We start from the raw sequence: 21,780 nt of genomic DNA, 5'->3' as shown, positions 1-21,780 counted from the left end.
AACACGAAAAGTACTGGGACAAAGGACAGCAGTGACTTCTTAATTGGAGCAGGGCTCACAGGCCACAGGAAGGAGAGCAGAGAGAGAAAGGAGATGTCTCTGGAGAGCAGAGAAGTCTACATAGCAGACTTTCCAGACACTGAGAAGGGCTATGATTCTGTCTACACTTCCAACAGGGTGAGATGACCTGTCATATACTGCATTCTTATCTTCTCTTCCCTTTGTGTTATCTTGTGTTATTTTGTGTTATTTTACTCTGCCCCTAAATTATCCCACTGGGTCAAGAACTGTAAGCTGTTCTAGATAAATAGGTGAAAAGTTAAAGAATGCCATGAATCAGGAATCAAAAAAAAAAAAAAAAAAAGTCCCGTTCAGAAGTGGAGCTTAAGACAGAAATGTCAAATTGTATTCTTCTTCAGCACTGGAAAGCCTTAAATACTTATGTAGTAGCTGTCTGCTTTGAAAAGAAAGATATTCTGCCTGACAAGAAAGGATGGGGAGCATGGACCTGTGCACATCGAATCCCTCTCCCACATCACCTGGCAAGACAGCCTGGTAAGACATCCTCAGAGTGCATCCCAGCTCTCTGAGTTTCCATCCCCAAGCAACCAGTTCACAGCTTGGGTGCAAAGCAGCTGGTGTCCACCTAGTTTGCACCTTACCAGGGACTGTGGTGGGGTTGGGATCTACATACAGCCTGGTATCCATGTTACAGACATGAATTCTTGTTTCCATAAGGAAAACCCAAAGTTTCTGTTTTTGTGTTTAAATTGTTTGTATGTAAGCTTTCTACTTTTTAATTTATGCAGTGTGATTGCATATCAAACACATTATGAAGATATTCCAGGAGAGCAGATGAGTAAATCTTTGTACAGGATGCAGCTGCCCAGGTGCTTCCCAGAGGGTGCAGGGTGCCCCCTGAGAGGAGAGACCAGAGCTGCCCTATGCTGAACATGATCAGCTGCAGCTGTTTCCAAAAGACCCAGTGCAGGACATAGCTGGGCCTTGCAGCTGAGGTGGTGGTGACTCAGAAAATGTACCTAATTAAAGGCAAAGGATGGCACTGGCACAGAGGAGAAGGGATGAAACCAATGAGAAACAGCAGAGTGAACAGGAAAGTCAGAGCAGGAGGAGGAGGACAAGGAGTTGGTGCTCCAGGTTCCACAGTAGATATCCCCATTGCAGCCCTTGGACAGGATAATTCCAGACAAGATGGGCTTTCCCTGAAGGAACTGCAATCTGTGAAGATGTCATGTTGGAGAAGAGGGAAAGTATGGAAGGAAGAAGTAGCAGGGAGAGCAGAAACAATTATGTGCTGACCAGAGAGCCTCCTGCCCCCATCCTCCTTGCACTGCTGGGGAGGATACGGGGATGAGAGTGCACTTGAGCCTCGGAGAGGCAGGAGGAGAGACATTAATGCTTGTCTTCATTTCTTACTATCTGCATCTCATTAAATTGAATATAAATTAATGCTAATTTTCCTTACATAAAGTTGGTTTCACTCACAGTAGCAATTAGCAAGTGCTCTCCTGTCTTGACCCATGAGCTTTCTTTTTCTCATTTTGTCTTGCCCCGGTCTGGGAGTAAGTGAGCAGCTCGGTGGGAGTTGGCTTGTCAGCAAAGGCTAACCACCATAAATTTGAAAAACTAAATGAGGAAATTGAAGCTAAAATTCAGAATGAGAGAGAAATAATATCTAAACAATCACAGAGAAGTTCAAGACAGAGCTTCCCACAGAAGTGCAGGACTTTCCATTTCCATTCTGATTTACTGAGCAATTGGCAGTCCTGCTACCAAGGTCTGCAACCGACTTAGAGGAGAAGGGAAGGGAGGGGTCTTCTGCCTTTCCATCAGCAATGCCTTCTCCAGGAGAAGGTGAGATAGAGGGAACAGAGCCTGTTCTTTTCTCTGGATACTTTTAAACTGTGATAATCAGTTTTGGTTTCTGTCCAACACCTTAATATGGGAAAATTGCTGTAAAAGTTTTGATTTATCTGGTGGCAGAGAAACATAAACATTCAAATGCAAATTGAATAATTCTGGTCTTACTTAGATAACCTTTATTCTCCATTACTAGTTTCTGATAATGTTACACACAAAATTTTCCAGCTCATAAAAACACAAAAAGAGTCAAAATAATAACCCTGAAAATTTTCACTCTCAACAAACTTGTCACAATAAAAATAATGCTGTAACAAAGCTGGAAAGGTCTAGAAGACAAATGTTTTAACTCACATATACTTAGAGTTTAAACAGAAGAGTAAGAAAAATTGGAAAAATCAGATAATATATCCTTGACAATAAGGATTTTTGAAACCATTGTATTTAAATTTGGCAATCTATGCAGTGTTGTAAAGTGTCATAATGGAGTGTCATTAAAAAGTGTCTGGATTAGGCTAACCTATAGAATGGAGTGGGATGGAAAAGGGCAGATATATGCAATAAATTGAGGAAAAAGCCTCAGGCACAGAGCAAAGTTGTATAAAGAGGAAACTGGGCACACACACCAGTGCACATATACAATACAATATTCCTATATCCGTGTTTACTCTCAAGAGGTATTCTTCTGAAAAATAAATTACAGCAGCAGGTGAAAAGCCTACAAGGGAACCAGATAGATGAACAGTGCTGCAGAATTCTGTCTCCTGTACAAAGGAAAAGTATACATCATAGTTACTGTCACAATTGACTGTTTTAAAGAATTGAGAGCAAGTGCAACTGCTGGGCTTAAAAAAGAGTAATAACAACTGTCTTAGTGACACTGCAGCTTGTGAGCTGCTGTGACGTTAGGTTGGTGGACAGAAAAAGAGCTAGCATATCATCCATAAATCATTGAGCCTAAGCAGAGATAGAGTTCCTTGGCTTTTCAACCATCCAGGAAATCAACCTGGATTTTCAGTAGTACAAATGAAAAATACTGCACAAGGGCAACCACAGAATCTCACAGAAACTCATAAGCTTCCTTTTAAATATCAGTTCAATTGCATATATTATCTAGGCTAAATACCTTTTCCACGTTTTGGGTTTATACATTCATCCAGTTACCTTTTTCTGTAATGTCATGGGACATGTTAGGAGAGGAGACTAGGATGTAGAGCAGGTTGTACATTCATTTTAGTCTTGCTTACAGGCCCTCAGTAAATATGGAAAAACTAATTAGGAGGGTACAAACTGAAAAGATGTGTAGAACCTGTGAGATTACAGGACCTTTCAACATGTGTTTAAAGGTTTCATTTAACAGATACAACTTTAAACCAGCAGATGCTTAAAGAAACTCTCCAACAGCCAGTACACTAAAGATATTGCAGTAATGTGTATAAATCAGTATTAAATGCAAATACATTCAAAAAAATGCACAAAACAAGGAAGAAAAAATGTAATTCTATTTGCAAAAGGCTTTACATCAAATCTAGATCTTGGAAAAATTGTGTTCACTCCATCTCCCTGTAAACAAAGTATCATTCACTGCCACCCTCAATATCTCACAAGTTTTTTTTATTTCCCAATATAATCTTGTACCTCAACTATCAAAGGCAAGAATAAATCACTCTTTAAAGTCTTACCTCTCTGACATTCCTGGTTTAGACTGAAATAAGTATGCTGAGTTGATCTTTTGAGAATTGAAGAAATCCTTCACCTCAAGTTTACATTTGGCTTAATGCAACTAGGTTACAGATCAGTGGTTTCTTTACCTTTATAAACCCTGCTTTCAGGTTTGGGTTGCTTTTTTTTTTTTATGCTTCATGTATAGCACATGGCAGCAAAGGATATAGTATTTATATAGTATTTATAAAAGATAAATATATTCCATAAAGAAGAAGACATGGAAAAAAGAAACAGTTGCAAATAATGAAGCATCTTTATAGACTGTCTCTTGTACAGTAGGCAGATACGCTTCAAACTTACCAATGAAATTATTCCCTACTGAGCAAATTGGCAAAACTCTTGTCGACTTCTAGGCAATGAGAATTTTGCCAGATAAAGACTTTAGGATATGGACCTATGTGAACTATGTAGGACATGAATGGTAAATAGGGCTTATGGCCTGATGGGGGGTTTTGTGCTTAAGGCTGTACTTACAGTGTTCATTTGCATATTCAATTCTCTGCATTCATTAATTGGACTTTGGTAGATATCTTAACTGCACAGTATCTGCTTCATGGATTATGCAATCCTTCTTCCACTTGTACTGAAAAGGACAAAGAAACCTAAATTTTGTGTATGTGGCAAAGTGCCCATCTTATTCCATGTGTTATACTTCAAGAGGCTTTCCTGCAAGATCTTTTCTCTAACCCTGATACAAAACATAATTTTATCAGAACTTAAAATTCTTTATTTTGAAGAACTGAACAATTGAGTCCACATGTTACATGCCCTGAAGTGGAAAATAGTAAATAAAAGAAAATTTTTTTGCTTTAAAATTTTATCTTTAAAAAAATTAAATCAAGGCACAATAAAATTAACCTGAGACAAACTGAAAAGCCTTTTTTTTTGTTTGTTTTGTGTACTGATTTCCACTCATCTTTCCCTGATACTCATATGTTGTTACCTTATTTTCTCTTTTCTAAAACTGGATACTTTGAAAACTATGATGCTTGTAAAAACCAGTTCCTTAGCTAAATCTAATTCAAACTTTGCTTCATTAATAGCCCACAAGCATTCAACTTAGTGTCCTTGCACCTGATGTACCATAACATGATATACCATGAAATTCTTGGATAATTATCATAGAAATTTCTATATGCTTTCTAAAAAACATGTAACATTGCATTGTATTATGTACAAACAGGGTAAAAAAAATAATTAGCAGAGCAGTTGTGGTTGTTCTACAAGCTGTTTTTTCTCTGATAATAATTACACAATTCTAAACATGCTCTTGGTGGTTTAGTTTGCTTTATTTCACGCACCTAAATAAACTACAGTACCCAAAAGTCCTCTTATAGTGTACAATTTATCTATTGCAGTTGCATCAAGATTTTCTCTGGGCAGGCAAGACATATAACAAGGGTAGGATGAAGTGAATGTACCACAAGAGAAAAGTTTAGAGAACTGATAGAGTCCCCAGGTGCCAGGAAAAGGTAAGAAGCGGCTGGCGAGGTACTCAGAATGGGAGGTACTTTAGTTGTTGGGGGAAAAAGGGTATTTCCTCCATTTAAAAATAAATAAAATGTTACAACATTCAAACAAGCTTCAATTCCAGCACAGCAAATAGCACTCAAAGATTGGTTTACAGAGGTTCAGATGTTAACACAGAGGAAAAGAGTGAGAGACGCACATATGCACGTAAAAATATATAATATCAATATATTCTATCCAAAACCTCCAAAAGGCCTTGTTAAAAAAACAAGATGGGGACCTGAAGTCAACCGTAATCATTAATCTTTTAGCTCTTCCAGATATAAATATGTCCCTGCAATTTTTCAAACATTATCTCTTTACTTATTGTTACTCATTTCACATGCAAGGACTCATTATCCCAATTTATCACATATGCAAATACATGAACTGCAACTCATTTTTCCACTGAAGTAGCTGGGGTCAAAATAGTTCAATAGTTACCTTTATCAATCAGCTAACAGGTTGTGACTACTAAATAACCTGGTAACAGACCTTTTACAGAATAACTGATTTTTCATTTACTTCTTTATCTGAAAGGGTGAATATGGAAGATTGTTAGCTATGATCATCTTAAAATTGTATTATAAACTTTATATTGCCTGTAATATACAAAGGGCAATTCCCTCAAACCCATAACTTAAGTGAAAATCAAACATTATAGTTTCAGGAGTCTTTTGTATATTTGTTTCATGAGGACATGATTAGTACTTTTTCCTTATATTTATTATTTCCTTATATTTGTTTGTTAAGTTTTTTTCCCTCTTCTTTTCAGGGATGAGGATGAATAACACAAATTGAATGTGTTTAATTTTTTAGGGTCATTCTTCTTTTAGAGATACAGTCAACAAATAAAACTCCTGTCTCACTGACATATAAAACAACTACATGACCTGTGAGAAAATGTTTCAATAATTTATCATTTTCAAACTTAAATGACAAGTACTGTATATATAACAATGAGCATCATCAAAGAACACTCTTTTTAAATTGCCTCCTGATTATTTATACAAGTTTAGGAGAAATGAGTTGTAAATTATTAATTTTATTTTAAAAATAAATAAACCAAATAAACACTTACTATACCACATAACTATTATATGTTCATGGGAAAGACATAAGAGAGGAGTCTCCACAGAAAGGAGTCCATGGTTGCCTTTACTAAGTTCTCTTTCCAGGACACATATCATCAATTTTATGTTGCAGCTGGGAAAGACATTAAATATAGCAAAATACATTTTGCCTGCAAAGAAGCTCATGAAATTTCTCATGCTAGCTGTGGTAGGTTTGATCAGCTCATGAATGTGAAAGGAAATCAAAGAAAATCTCCCAGGCTCAGGGTTGTAACCTAAGTTTTTTTCTTTAATCCCACACATAGAAACTGGCACTGACATCTCAGATATCCACACTGTTTTTTGCTTAAGATGATGCAAATTATATGTGCACATCTTTGGACGGTGTCAGGACCCTGTGAGTCTTAGGTCTAAGTGGAGCAAAAGAAAAAGTTCTAAAATACTCCATGGATAAATGGTGGTTCCAGTGAAGCCAGTAGGATCTTCAATTTTTGTGTCCACACAACTGAGATTTTATTCCAGTTCTTTTGTATGTGGGCTACCTCTGTTGTACTGGTTGTTTGATTTTTGTTTTTATTTTTTTTATTATTTGCCTTGAAGTAAGTACTTGGGAAAGATGATACCCTTATTCTCTCAGAGACTGATTTTTTGTACATTAGCCTCAGAGCTATTTCAGCAAGAAAAAGCTTTCTCATATGAACATACCAATATACACTAGCCTTCTGCAAGAATAGCTTCTGAGAGTTCAGTCCTCATACATTTTCAGCATTTTCCTTTTATTTCCCACTCTCTCCCCATCACAATGCAGCTATCATATTTTTAGGCAGGTGAATACTGTAGCTCAAAAACTGCAGCAAATTTCTGAGAAAGGACAACTTAGGATGCTTACCCAAATGTAGATCTGATTGGATTGCTATGAGACTTATTCTATGTTTAGAACTAAATAAAGTACACAGTTTTGTCATGCGATTTAAAATGTCTCTGGTGATTTCTTCTGTAACCATCCAGGCTAAAAGCTTCTTATTGTTTCTGAGTCCTCAAGGAACTTTAAATAGGCATTAGTATTGAAAGGGGAAAAGCCCATTCTTTTTAAATTTTTACACCCTTGTGTAATTCATGATGGTTGTGTTAGAGATTCAGTACTCCCTAACTTGTATATATTAACTAACACAGGAGCTATCCCTACCAAGTTTGTATCAAATGCTGGCCAACATTCATGATCCAAAATTGAGTCCTTTGGTGCTTCCTCAAGGCTTGTCCTCATAATATTGATTTAGATTATAGAACTTAAACCACACAGAGAAATATGACTTCTTTATAACTCTTCTGTACTTATTGCACTTCTACATACGTTTCTGTGAATTAACACAAACTTTTTTATACTTAGCTCAGGTCTTCTTATCTTCTATTGACATACAAACTTCCTCTGTTCAAGCACAATTATATTATAATACAAAAAGCATAGACTAAGACCTGAATGGCTGTAACTCATTATCTGACAACATGACAATTTTATGGTACATATGCAATCCAGCAGTCAAATATTCCACTCTGCCTACTGGCAACACATAAGGAGAACTAACAGGAGGGACTGTCCTGGAACTTATTTTCCACACTGAAAATATGCAAAAAAAGGTATATTTATAGACTTTATTTCATGACATGACAGTTCCTACTTCAGTATGAAGGAACATATCCCCTGCAGGAAATATTTATTTTTCTCTCTCAAATGCTATTTCATGCTTGAAGGATCCTTGTAAAGTTTTAGTCCATTTATGTGCAGATTTCCACTGTCCTGTTTGTCACTGTCCTGACCTTTGTTGCAACTGCTGGAACAAATATTGCCAACAAGAGCCGAAGAATAATAAAACTGTATGGTATGGTACACAGTCACATTTATTACATGACTAATTCAGGAAACTTGACATGGTTGACAGCCTAACAATATGAAGTACAGGTGATATTTTTCAAGGTTCTCTTATTTATATAGTTTATACAGACACCTTATTTCACTTCAGCTATTTTAAATAATTGAAACAATGCTCAATGGAAAGAAAGCAGGCATGCAATTAGAAATGCATGAAGGTTAAAACTGGTAAGTATTGACCTTTTTTACAGTCCTGTTCTATAAATCAATACACTTTTCTTTTGAGTCTATTTGTGCTTCAGATAGCTGTAACATCTTGTGACATCAAATTTTATAATCTCAAGATCCACTGGTTTTCAGTGGACATTTTATTGTCAGTGTCTCAATATCCTGAGGTTATCCCGAAATGCCTTGCTTAAATCTAGAAGTATAGAGATGGTTTCAAGATATCATCTTTGAAAGACAGAGAATATTTATGCCACCTATAGAAACAGACTTTACCAGGACCAGAAAAAGCCAGAATCACTAATCAGCAGAATAAAAAAGCTTTTAAAAATACATATGATCCTCTTTAAAATAAAGCAAACTGGAAGTAAAATCTAGTGAGGGAAATTATCTTAATGATCTTTATGAATTATTTTAAAGAGCAACAAATTAAGATTTAAAATATGCAATAAAAAGTTTGGAGTAAAAGTTGCAATGGGACTAAAATACTAAGAAAACTTATAGTAATCCTTGTATGTTGAAATGAAGGCAAGAACGATGCAGTGACATAATCTGGTTGAATTTCAAGAGATGCAACTGAAGACTTGAATTTTGAATGCCATAGACTGTAATCTTATGCAGAAGTTGTTACTAACAGAAGAACTAAAATTGTCACTCCATAATGAATTTCTCCTTCCAGTGCAATGTTGACAAAGGGTAGGTGCGGGAGTGTGTTCTTTATTCTTTCAGTGTCTGTACACACCCCCCTGTCACTATAGGACATGAGAATGCACAACACGAGCCACTTGCCACTTTGCAAGGTAAAAGAGAAAGTTTATTTTCTGACTCCAACTTTTATACTTTTCCAAAGGTGACAGTGGATTGGAGAGTGAATGGGCCACCTCTCCAAAGACATTGGACAAACCACTAGTACATCAAGTCTCTCCACCCCCATGAAGGAATGCAAAACAACACGTTATTTACAGAAACTGTGTGGGAAAGTTTCCCAATAGAATGTAAACTCAGAACACTTTAGAAAACTCAAGAATCAGGGTGACACCCCCCCCCCCCCCCATCTCACTCCTAACCCCCTTCTCTCCAAGATATGTTAGTCCTGCCCCAAACTCCTCCCCTGTTATTCCCCTATTGGTTGCTGTTCCTATACCTCTCCTCATAAGTCCTTGTATAAAACATCTGCCCGCCCCCGCCCCCCAAGGGGTCTTGGGGCACGCGAAATAAACCGAAGCGGTTCACCCCAAGTCCCGTGCCGCCTCCATCTGTCCCGGCGTCGATAACTGGCACTGCAAAGCTTTACAGGGGAACCGGCCGCCCGTTCTCTTCCCTCGCCACTTAACACGCCCGCGCTCGGGGTGTCGCAGTGAAAGGGTACCACAACGCAACAGGTAGGAACAGAAAATATCTCATTTAAAATCCAAAGCCTGATAGACCTTTGGTGGCTTCATTAGTTTCCAGTCCACCTTGGTAAAAGATGTTGAAGGATCAGGGATGGTAGATCTCTGGAAACTTCTGTAATAAAAATTTGAGATCAGCTGGGGCTCTACAGTTTAAACATAATTTGCAGTTACTTGTCTTTAGATAAAAAAAGGCCAAATACCCACTTCACAGGTGAGTTATTCATAAAACTCCCCGTTTCCACCTCAGTTCTTGTGAATTCTACTCTTCTACCAAGTACAAGCAATTTAATGATCGCAGAAAGTCTGTCACACCCACAATAAAGCTTTCCTCTAAGGTGAGCAATTGAAGTATATTTGTTTGTTTGAAATATATTTTAGCTGGCAGTCTTGTAAGAAGTCAGCACTCTGAGCGGAAAATGCAGAAACCTCTTTTGATGCCATCATTAGTCAGGCCTGTTATTTAGAATGCCTAAACATTTTTTTTAAGTGATTGAAGACAATGACATTTTAAATGTAATATCCTGACACTCTGCTAATGTGTTCTTAGACATCTATTTTATCATGAGTGTATTTGGGCCACATGAACAAGATTTTTTTGAGAAATCATCTAAAAATTACTATGCAGCAAGTTTGTTCTCCCTGCACTTGGCATGTATCATACATAACAAGTTCAAGTGCTGCTGTAACAACTCCTTGAATCTGACACCTGATATTTTATTATGTTTAATGCATGTTGAAAGCAGGAAAGGAGGGGGGGGGGGTTGGTCAAGAAACACAATGAGTTAGTAGCAGTCATACAGTAATACAACGTAATATGATGTTTTTAAAGTACTATCTCAAAAGACAGTGACCTGGAGAAAAAGCACTAAAGCCAAAGAATAATTTGAAACTTGTATTCCTGTCATCAAACATAAAGGACATTAAAAAAAATTTCTGCAGCACAGACACTTTATGTGTGGTCTATTTCAGTGCAGCAGTATATGAATGACACCGGGAGTCACATTCTGCAGAGGGAAAAAGTTGTTGATTTGTTGCTAAAGCTGTACTTGTTTATGCAGGCAAATGACAGTGAAGACTGTCTTATCCTCACCTGGTGAAACAGTACAGGTGGCAACTATTCTACCCTTAGCCACCTTGCTATATTCCTTGAGGCATCCTATGTGCAAAAAACGCTGTTCCTATCTTCCTGCTTGCTTCAGGCTGTCCATTTAAATGTTATATTTTAAAAATTTTGTTTAGTACCTTAATTCCAAATCTATATAAAATGTGAGTTTATTCTGGAGTGCAAATGAAGAAGTAGCAATAACAGAACTGGAAGTCGAATGATACATTTCAGATTATTATTATTTTCCTACTTCATATTTGCATTCACTATCTCAGATTTTAATAATTTCATACTCCAAAACAAGTCCATAGTCAGGAGCTTTGCCCTGCATTTTAGCTTATTTATCAAACCTCACTGGCAGCTTGAAGGCCTCCAGCCCTCCTAACTCAGTCCACTGTTAATTAATCACCACAGTTAATGAATCCCCACTGTTTCAAGCAGCTTTCAGTTCAGATAGTGTTTCTATCCACAGGCAGTTAGCTTAATCTGCCACAAAAAATTCCACGAGATGATATCAAATGTTCTAACTGATTGCTTCTATATTTGAGCTCTCTTTCACAACATTATTGTTGTTTTATATCACCATATATGTGTGTGTATACAACTGTAGTTTTCTGGTAACATTCTTTATAAACTAATAGTACTTATTTTACATGTTATCCTAATAAAAAGGCTGAAAGAAGCAACCAGAACTTTGCATGTGTGGACCGAAACATCAGTTACATTTTTAGAAGGAGTAGGATATGTGTGGGAAGCATGAAGGTGAACAAAATCTCACGGTGTTTAAGAGCTCATTTTGCTGTGAAGGATAAGGCTTTATTTAAACTTTACTTCACTTGTCTTGTATAATCATGTGACAGTACTCAACTGAACCAAGCAGTAGGTAAAAAGGCTATTTTCATTAGGGCGCCCAGAAGTATCAGAATACTTCTGGGTTATTTATGGGCTGTACAAGAAGCTAGATAATTTTTGCTGGCACCAGTGAAAAGACTCTGACACCATCGTTCCACTCTCTCTTCAGGTATTTCTCTACATTGGAAAAATACCCTCTCTTGAGGGGCCTTCTCTAGGCTGAGCAGTCAGAGCTCTCAGACTTTCCATCATCATCTCTACCTTTAACTTTATCTAATTCCAAGAAGCAATGATTTTGTGTTTCTGTCAAATTCACTATGTAGAAGGTGCAATTAGATACCACCCTGCTAGATTAAGCTTTTATTTTTCCTCTGAAATAGTCATGGTAATTTGGCTTTAACAATCTTCAGGTCACTGAAGGTGCTACCTGAGCAGCCCACTCCTAACTCTGCCTTTAACTTTACTTCCTCTTCAATAATTTCCTATGTGAAATCTAATAGTTTGTAATTACTGCTTCCATCATAGATTAGTTACCTACAGCCCATGAGGCCTCTTGAACAAATCAATATGTTCCAGCAGGGTTTATCAGCTGTATTCTCTGCAGAAAACTGGGGCACCAACTGAACAGCTATTTTCATACTTCTGAACAGCCTTCAGTTAAAAAACACTGACATTACTTAGTTTTCTCTTATTCTGAATGCTGTGCTCTAGAAAATATGGGGGCAGGAGAAGAAACAACCTGAAATACTACAAATAAATATCACCCCAGAACCACCTGAAGTTGATTTTTCAGTGTCGTTTGCTTGAAAAGGCCATTTTCCTTCAAACAGATAGTTTCTCATGCCCAGTCAGGAGAATTAAGAGAGGTGTAATTGGATAAGAAGATGCTTCAGAGACTTTTTATATATTTAGGAGGACACTTCATTTGGGAACATTACCAAGAGGCAGTATAAGCACTTGAAGACAATATTTTCAAGAGCAACCACTTAACACTTGTTTTTCAGGTGAGTCCTTTTTTTCCCCAAAGAAATTAAAAATCATCCTTAAAGATATTTCTCATCAGGATAAATTCAGGACGACTGAAAATCTGTATGCGATTACCGACACACTGTTAGTTATTTCCACTCAAAGAACACTCTTAATTTTGTCAGCTTCTTGTGTTTAGCTGTTTTACAAAAAATGATCAAGGCATGCTGCAAGTGCATCAATCTCTCAGTCCTAATAAAAGGCACATAGTTATAACATCAAAATGACTGATAGATTTATATATATGAAGCTTCTTAGCAATGTGATATCCACATGAAACTTGAAGACTTTCAATAGATCAAAAAACTCCCCAGTCTTCATGTTGAACTTAAAGAAGGCATAACTGAGATTAAGCAAAGCCAAAGTCAAGACCAATGGAGTGTAATGTGTATCTCTGTGTCTGTGTTTAAGCAAAAAGGTTTTATGAAACAGAAAGGATTAATTTGACTGACTTTGAGCAACATCATCTAAATCCCTAGATTTATATATAGCGTTTCCATTTTTTGACTTCTGATGCTTTTGTTTATTTCTTCTTGACACATATCACAGCTAAAAATGGAATTTGGTAGCAAGATGAATAGTCTGAGCTAGAAGCAATTGATGATGGTAGTTTGATGGTAGATAGACTTTGTGCAAGGCACTGTGCATTCATGTGGCTGGTCTGAAGCTGCGAGTCTTTTTGAAAGAAAAGAGATAATTTAAAGGATGACAGGTGATGACTGTCAGTTGAAGGAGTGGATAATAATTCTTGGAATGAAAATAAAAAAATCTAAACAAGATCTGATCCTTCACTAAGCACATAAGTTCATTTCTGAAGACAAATAAGTCTGTCAATTGAACAGATTCTTCCCTTTCTCCCTCCTTTAAACTTTGATTTCCAGCTCAGATTTACTAGACGCTTTTAAACTTTATTCCTCTGATGCTATTTTTGCTAGTTCCTTTATAGACTAGAACTGCAATTTTAATAGGTTCTAAAAATGAATCCTCTTATTTTTAGTACACAGAACACTGTGTACTAAATGCAATGCAAAAGAAGTTGCACAAAATACATGAACTTTAATACTTCTACTCTGCATTTAAGAATAGAACTTGTTCACAATTTTCAACAAAAACTGGCATGTAAAGCTTTTCTTTAAGTAAATGGTTGACTATTTTCCCTCCTTGTGTTCCATATAATGAGAATGAGAAAACAGAAAGTATTTATGAAAACAATAATATTTATCACACAGTGGATACTTTTAATCACAACCCTTATGGTTAAAGTGCAGGTTTCAGCTAAAATGAAACAGAAGTCTGCAAAATGCTGTTAGGGAAATGACAGTAATAAAAGAAAACTCTAAATAAAATAACTATTTTTTTTTAAATCATACAAAAAAATGATGGAAATATTACTATCTTTTAAAACATGGTCAGTAGGTACAGAAATACTTCTGCTATTTGAATAATTTAATTTGGACAAGATCTCTTCCCAAATTCACTCTTTTGGAAAAGAAAGTGCAATTAGAAATGCTATAATTAAATTACCCTTTAAGTATTATCCATGCTAAGAATAGTTCATAATGATTTAGAAAGAAAGAATAATCTGATTAAATTAGTATTACAGTAATTCCTTAATATTGGTATAGTTTACTTAGGTTGTTGATTAATTATGACATTAATACTAAATACCATTGAGTGGATGCTATCATGCACAGCTATATTTTTCAGCTCAGAGCATTATAAGCATGACTATTCTGTAGTTACAAAAGTATTGTGGTTCTCTAGTTTGTATCTACTTCAGATAATTCTAATTTTGAGTGTCCAAAATGTTTCTCTGGAACTAAAACTACATATTAATGGCCCTATATCTTATAAAATGCTTTCAAGCACACAAAGAAGATGCACAAGTATCCAAGAGTACAATCGAGACAGTGTAGTGCAGGCAATAAACATCTTGGACAACATAATGAAAGTTGCAAAAATTCAAAGCAGCCCAAACATATTGATCTTACTACAGCATTAACTGCTCTATTCTCAATGCAAAAAAAAAAAAAAAAATTTAAAAATTAAATCTAAGATAATGGGGCTTCTGCATTAATTCAATTCTTCCTTGCTTCAGCAAAAAAAAAAAAAAAAAGTTTTTTTCGCAAATCCTACTGTTGCAGAGTGATGCCTTAGATACAAACTGCTTGGCTACTCTTAATGTTCTCTGCACTGCTAAGGATCGCAGAAAAACTGGAGAGAAACATCACAGTAAAACATTAATGATCAAGATTTACTGATTAGTAAGTCACATGTACTGGTCAAGCAGTTGATCCAAATAAAGTAAAACTATGAATTCGTAAAAAGAATGAGTAAAGCAAGGAGTTTTCTGAGAAAAAAAGAAGGTCACACTTCCTGAACATTTACTTAAAATGCAGATACATCACCAGAGAGGCAATTCTGTTACACCACTTTAATCATATTACCTTAGTGAACCAGTTAACCAGACCCATACTGTGATTTTGAAGTTGAAAAAAGGTTTGCATGACTCCAAGTGTTTCATCAAAAGAGATAGTAATTACTCACCTCTTTGGTTTTCCTGAACTAGTCTGTGTATCCTTATCAGGTACAGCAGTGCTGACAGATGGAAATACCTTTGGCAGCGAAAAAATATAGATATTTGGGCATTATTTGCAATAATGAAATAATGGAAACAAAATAAGAGAATTTTCTTTGAAAGGATGCCTGAATACTTCTAAGCCCTTTTGCATAAATTTGAGTTGAAATTTTATATGATTTTATACATGCAACAAAACAAATGTAATGTAGAATTCAGTAGATAATAATAATCTAAATAAAAATCTTGCTCTGGATAAGAAAGAATGTATCAAATAGAGAACTAAGAATTTATTTTTAGTTGCAATAATTGTTTTTACAGTCTAATAATCCAAAGCAGTACAGAAAAGTGTAATTAATAATAGTTAAAATTTCTTTACAAACAATTTCTATCCCATCCATTTGTCTCTTGCAATCTTCACCTTTCCAATGTCCTTCTGAGTCCTATGGCCAAGAGCTGAGCCTTTCTCAGGTGCCACAGTGCTGGTAGTGATAATAAGTTATCAGCAACCTGGGCACTTTGGAGGAGAGAGCATAATGTTTGTGGTGGAGCTTCTTTCCTTTTGGTCTCAGGTTTGTTTCTGCAAGCTTCCTCAGAATATTTTCCTTTCCATTGATCCCCAGCTATTTCTGACAGAAATGTTGTTCTCCATGCAGTGATTCCCTAGGTCTGTGGGACTATTGCTGAACAAGGTACTTTTAAGGTACCACATCTGGAGTGATTTCACCACACAATTGTAACAAGCTAAGTCCAGGTCAGCCTGTGACAGTCTGGATGAGACCTGAGACCTGTAGCCTTCTACCAGCAATGGAAGAAAATCATATTCACTGGGCCAGACCTATCACAAAAATGAACAGAAATTTATCTCTCACCTCCATCTGATGGGATCTGGCTCAGCTCATGCATTCCATGAGGTAAAATGGAAAGGAAACAAAACTGTACTTGTGTTTCCTGATTGTAAAACAAATTATTAGATTGCCAAAAGCTCAGAGGATAAATGTCAGCTTTCCTTTTTTAAATATTCTGTATAATTAACATTGCTAAGAAAAGGCACTGCTTTCAGTGGTTGGGGTGTAAAATTGAAAGTATTGAAACACAGTGATAAAACCCTATTTTCTGTCTTCCTAGATGAGAGACTTGAAATTGATAATGTGTTCATGAGTAGAATTGGAAGGATGGAGGTAGTAAAACCAAGTTAGCTTCCCAAATTCATAATACATTTTATATTTATTAGTCTGAAGGTTTTTTTTCCAAATAGAGCTCTTATTCATGCAGTTTTTTTCATTTTTATGTAAAGAAGTGAAAGCTTCTTTTGAGACTGACATCTTTCAAATGTGGAACTCGAAATGTTCCTTATTAGCTTGCAGTATATCATTGATGGCACTGTATGTATTTGTTGTTATTTATTTGAATTAAACAATGTTAATGTCTGTATTTTTCCATGTAACAGTTTTCCTCATAGTTGCTTACTTTACTCTTTAATGCTTCTTTGTTTCCAAATCTTCTTTGAGATAATTGAAAATGGGAAGACAGTTATAAAAAAATGTTTGAGATGAATAGCTACATCTTTCATAAATCTGTTTTTTAATTACAAATCAGCTCAACATAGTAATGCATTTCACTTTAATTACAATTTTGATGACCTTCCTAGAGCTGAAAGCCATTTCTCTTAATTTAATGACATGCATGTGTGTGTTTCAGGAGTTCTGTTGCTAAGTGATTTCCAGGGAAGCTGGTGAAGCAAACTAATGAAGTGTCAGATAACACTTTGTAGTGTTTTTATGGAATGGTATTACTGGACCACAAAGAGACCTGTCTCACTTTTGCATAATCTTCAGAGTTTGAACGTTTGAGAGAACATATCAAGCTTCAATTTGAAAAGAATCCCCTCCATCCCTTTATTTTACCATATCCAGCTTGTGTCTTTCATCACACAGTACAAGGCTAGAGATAGATAAGTGCAATTCATTTTCTTCCCATTACCTTAAAAGGTCCAAAGTATGTTTGACTTTTGTATATCTCTGTTTATTTTCTTTCTCTTTCTCTTGGATGCTCACTGTTTTTAAATAAGCATCACCATTTCTCTTTCCTGCAGCTTTGTTTCTCAAAGAAGCTAAAGTGCACTGCATCTGACATATAAAGTATATAAATTCAGCTTGAAGATACGGAACTTGTCAACTTCAGAGTGTATCTGCAGCAGGTGGAAGTGACACAGCACTGACTTCAGTGCAGTTCTGTCACAACAATGATGGAACTTGGGCTCAGCTCCACAAACAGTTTTGAAACACTGTTTATAACAGATTTGTTCATAAGTAATCTCCTTCACAATGGCAGCCCAAAAGAGTGGGATCTTAAAATGGAAATGTTTAGCTGATTCTAGAAGAAAACTGCTGTAGGATTCTTGTGTTGTGTCATGTTTCAGAGAGGAAAGGCAGCCATATTTACTTTGGGATCAAGGATCTTAAGTCTTCAGTTGGAAAAATAAAGGATATTAATAAGTTACAGAGCATCTGGGTACCAGTTAAGTATACCATAAAGAAGATGTAAATGATATCTCCCTTAATTGCAGGTTATATATGGTCTTAATATGCATTTTTTAAAACAGTTTCTTTAAAATTATTACTGACCATTACTATACCACTATACCACTATACTATACCATTACCGTTACTATATTTTTTGTATATGCATAAAAAGGAATCATTTTCAAGGATAACTGAATGTACAGAATCTAGCCTTTACCAGATTTAAAACTCCCTGAACTTTCTTAAAGAAATGAACCACAAGTTGTTATTTTTCTTTTCTTGTTAAGACTGCGAAGCCAAAAGCATTTTATATAGCACAAAACTTGACATAAATTGATTTCGGGTTTGAGAAATTCAGGGAAAATTATAGTTTGGACATATCCTAATTTCGAAAGCATGAATTTTGCAATAGCTTTTCTTCTCACTCTGACTTTCCTCTAGATCTTCTTTTTCTCACTTAATAAAATACCTCCCCCCATTGATCCTGCTGGACCAAAACCATGTTTGTATTATACATTATTAAAGTAGTGTCAGACTCATGATATAGTATGCCTGGGGCTTTGCAGCAGCATTATTTTACTTGGTGTCTCTTAAAAAATACTCAAGGGATTCTAAGGCAGCATTAGCTCCTTTTACAATGTACTCCATAACCTGTTTAGTTGTATGGCATTAGGTTACTAAACAAAATCAAAGGTGGTGGTGGTGCTTCCTACATTCTACTTCAGAGTTACATTTTGTAGGCAGGCTTTTTAGTCCTCACAGGAAAGGCCTAATATTTGAGAGATGGTATATATTTATTTATATTAAATTTACCAGTGGGGAAGTCACATAAATGGTGGTTAAGGAGAATAGCTTACTGTTTCTCTGTGAGAGTGCATACCAAACCTGAAAGTTTCTCAATTACTCATGTATCTACAGCCTCAATGTACTCCTGCTGCAACCTGCTCAAAGGGCAACACATACCACTCTAAGTTTTAAATTAAGTCCTGTCTCTCTTCTCAGGATTGAAAGGAAAATATTCTTCTTATGTTTCTGTGTGACAGAAGAGAATAGTTTTCAGCTAGGGAGGAAGATGATACGAGATAAGGGCATTCATTTAATGATTAAATGGTAAATAACTCTGATACCACATCAGTCTGCAACTTGATACGTGGGTACTGTGTGTCCTGTGAGAAAACAGAGCTGTGAAAGGATTGCCTTTTTGCCTCATTCTGCTTGCTGCATGAGCCAGGTGCAGCTCTCCCAGAGAGCAAGTAGGTTTCACAAAAACAGCCGAACATGTTGAAGCAGAAACCTGATTTCTGCTAACTTTATTCTGCTCTCTAAAGAGAATGAGAAAGACAGCAAGATAGAGATTGAATACAAATAAACTGAAGGGCTTCAGTAACGAGCAGGGGGAAGGTAGGTAGGTAGCCCTCAGAGGTAAAAAGGCAGATTTTTCCCAGGATAAAATGGGCAACAGCTTCTGAGTTAGGGGAGCAGCCCTAAAGCAATATTCAGCCAGATCTGTGATACTAAGACTTGCTGAATCAAGTGAAGGCAGAGTCCCACTATGCAACAATATGTTGTGCAGGTTGTTGTGCAGACCTTTTGTTCCAAGGTTAAACTCTAGCAATTCACACTTTTCGTCTCAAAATCTGCTGTGTGCTAGTTGGTGTTCCAGTAGAGAAAATCAAAGGCCTTTTGGAGACTAGTGTCATATTCAATTTTCCAAATATTTCAATACTGTGGCTTACTAGAGATGTTTCATGTCAGGAAGACTGCTGAAATTCATGGTTTATTTGTATTCAGTTGGTACTGAAAGGTGCAAAACTTAAAATTATGCTAAAAATTCATGTTTGAATGCTGTTCTCATCCCTGTGCCAAAAAGGGGTGAGCCAAGGAAGAATGGGATGTTTCCTGTGAACAAACTGTTCTTTGAATAGTAGGAGATGTTAGCTCTGATTTAATATAAGACACAGGGAGTTTTCATCTCTCTGCTAATACTGCTACCATTACTGGAAGTCAATATAAGCAGTGATTTTTGGACTTGAGATTCCACATCTTCTCACCTGGGAAATGAGCAGAATAAGCCTAATTAGTATTTGCAGCAATAGTTGCACAACTGGATGCTTTTCACAACTTTATCTGGAGCAGACTGACATAACTGTTAGTTAACCTTTCCTTTTCTCTTCACACTGAAAGTTTAGCAACCCACATGTTGCCTCCATATAATTACATAAATGAGTTATAAATAGTTGCTTAGAATATTAGGCATGATGACCTTGGGCAAATTTTTTTTAAATCACTGGAGGTGTCTAGCATCTGATTTCTTTTTTTTCTGAAGCAGTGTATTCTGTTCTGTTATAAAACAATAAATAAAATTAGGTGGGCTTTGTTAGTCACAGTGTTTATCAATTCCCTACTCAGAACAGATAAACATTTTACTGAGCACATGAGGACTCAATACATCCACACATAATGAAAAATTCAGACATCTGAAGAAAGAATATAACGTAACACATTACAGTTAGCAAGTTTTTCTGAAAGGGGAATAGCTGGATAACTTGTACCTTGTTGTACCCTTCTCTTGTCTCCACCTTCAGTTCACACCTTTTTCCCTAAGTCTGATTTACAGTAATTCCCATTCTGTAATATATTTCTAGGAACTGAGACATATAATCCAATGAAAGACTGTGTATTGCTGTATTCTTCCCTAATGTCATCTATGATCTTTGTTGAGGACTGCTAAAAAACAGTATTGGGAAGAGTGACAAGTAAGCAAATATAAAGTTGTGTTGTGTTTTAACTCTTTTGTCTCGTTTGGGAGTGTTACATTCTTGAAAATCAGAAACTCCAATCCCTCTCTCTTTTCCTTTAAGAATCCCTACAATTCAGAGAAATCTTGAAGTCCACTAGGACAGAATCAGATATTTAATCTCAGTTTATTTTTCTTGGTTTTGGCACATCAGCAAGATATGTCACATTGCATTTCAAAGTATAATTTCTTTTCTAGCCATGCCTTTTAAAAAATGACACAGCGTTTTACCAATCACTTATGAAGTGAAACTGCAAAAATAATTTCTGCATTTTGTTTTAACTTTAAGCTGATATTTTATCTGTGTAAGTTTGTTTTTCTGGGTGGGGGGAGGTTTTTGTTCAGAAATAAAATCCCTTCACCTGAGTACAAAATAAGTTCCTTCTGTATAAGGAACATCATGAAAATTGTTATTGTTGCATCATTAACAAATGTCTTGTTTAGACATTAAAAATGCCTCCTCTAAAAGGTAAGCTCTTGCTCACATTACATTTATTCATCTGAAGTGTTTGTCTTCAAAAATACACATAGGAGCCAAAGGCAAGTTTTAGAACTGTATGTTTTGAAACATTGATCTAAGCATTTTTAATGGAACTGTTATCTAAATCTTGTAGAAGTAATGAAAATTTCTCCAGGTGTTAGACTGCAGAATCTTCTGTCACTTTGATATCAGGGTTAGACAACAAAGTGGATTGCCTTGTCCATCAAAATGTAGTAGGATAAAATTTCACTACCCAGGTAAGAGTGACAAAAGTACAGGAAAGTTGATGTGGAATTTATCAAATTTTAAAATACTAGCTGCTAACAAAAAAAAATTACAAAAACTCAACAAAAAAACACCAAACCACAAACCACTAATGAAACAGAAAAAACCCCAAACCAACCAAACAAGAAAAAGAGGAAAAAAGCTGGTGAAAGATGATGTTAAGTTTGCATAAATTTATTTAATTCAAGAATAATTTTACAATTGCATAACAATGTTGATATCTAAATGAAAGAATAATGAATTTGTCTAAAAAGAAACATTTAAATTTATTTGATTTAATTTCCAGTAACTGCCTACACTGAGAGGAAAATAACCATATTACTTTCACAGGGAATCTAAAAAAAAGGTGGAAGTGGAAAAAGGTTTGGCTAAAACCAGAGTTGCCTTCAGCTTTGTTCCATAAGGTTAATAATTTTCTTCAGTTTTAAGCTGAGCTATGAGAAAAAGAAAAAATAGT

The sequence above is a fragment of the Taeniopygia guttata genome, chromosome 2 (assembly GCF_048771995.1).
Source record: "Taeniopygia guttata chromosome 2, bTaeGut7.mat, whole genome shotgun sequence".
Classification (NCBI taxonomy): Eukaryota; Metazoa; Chordata; class Aves; order Passeriformes; family Estrildidae; genus Taeniopygia; species Taeniopygia guttata.
This window is presented reverse-complemented; position numbering follows the sequence as displayed.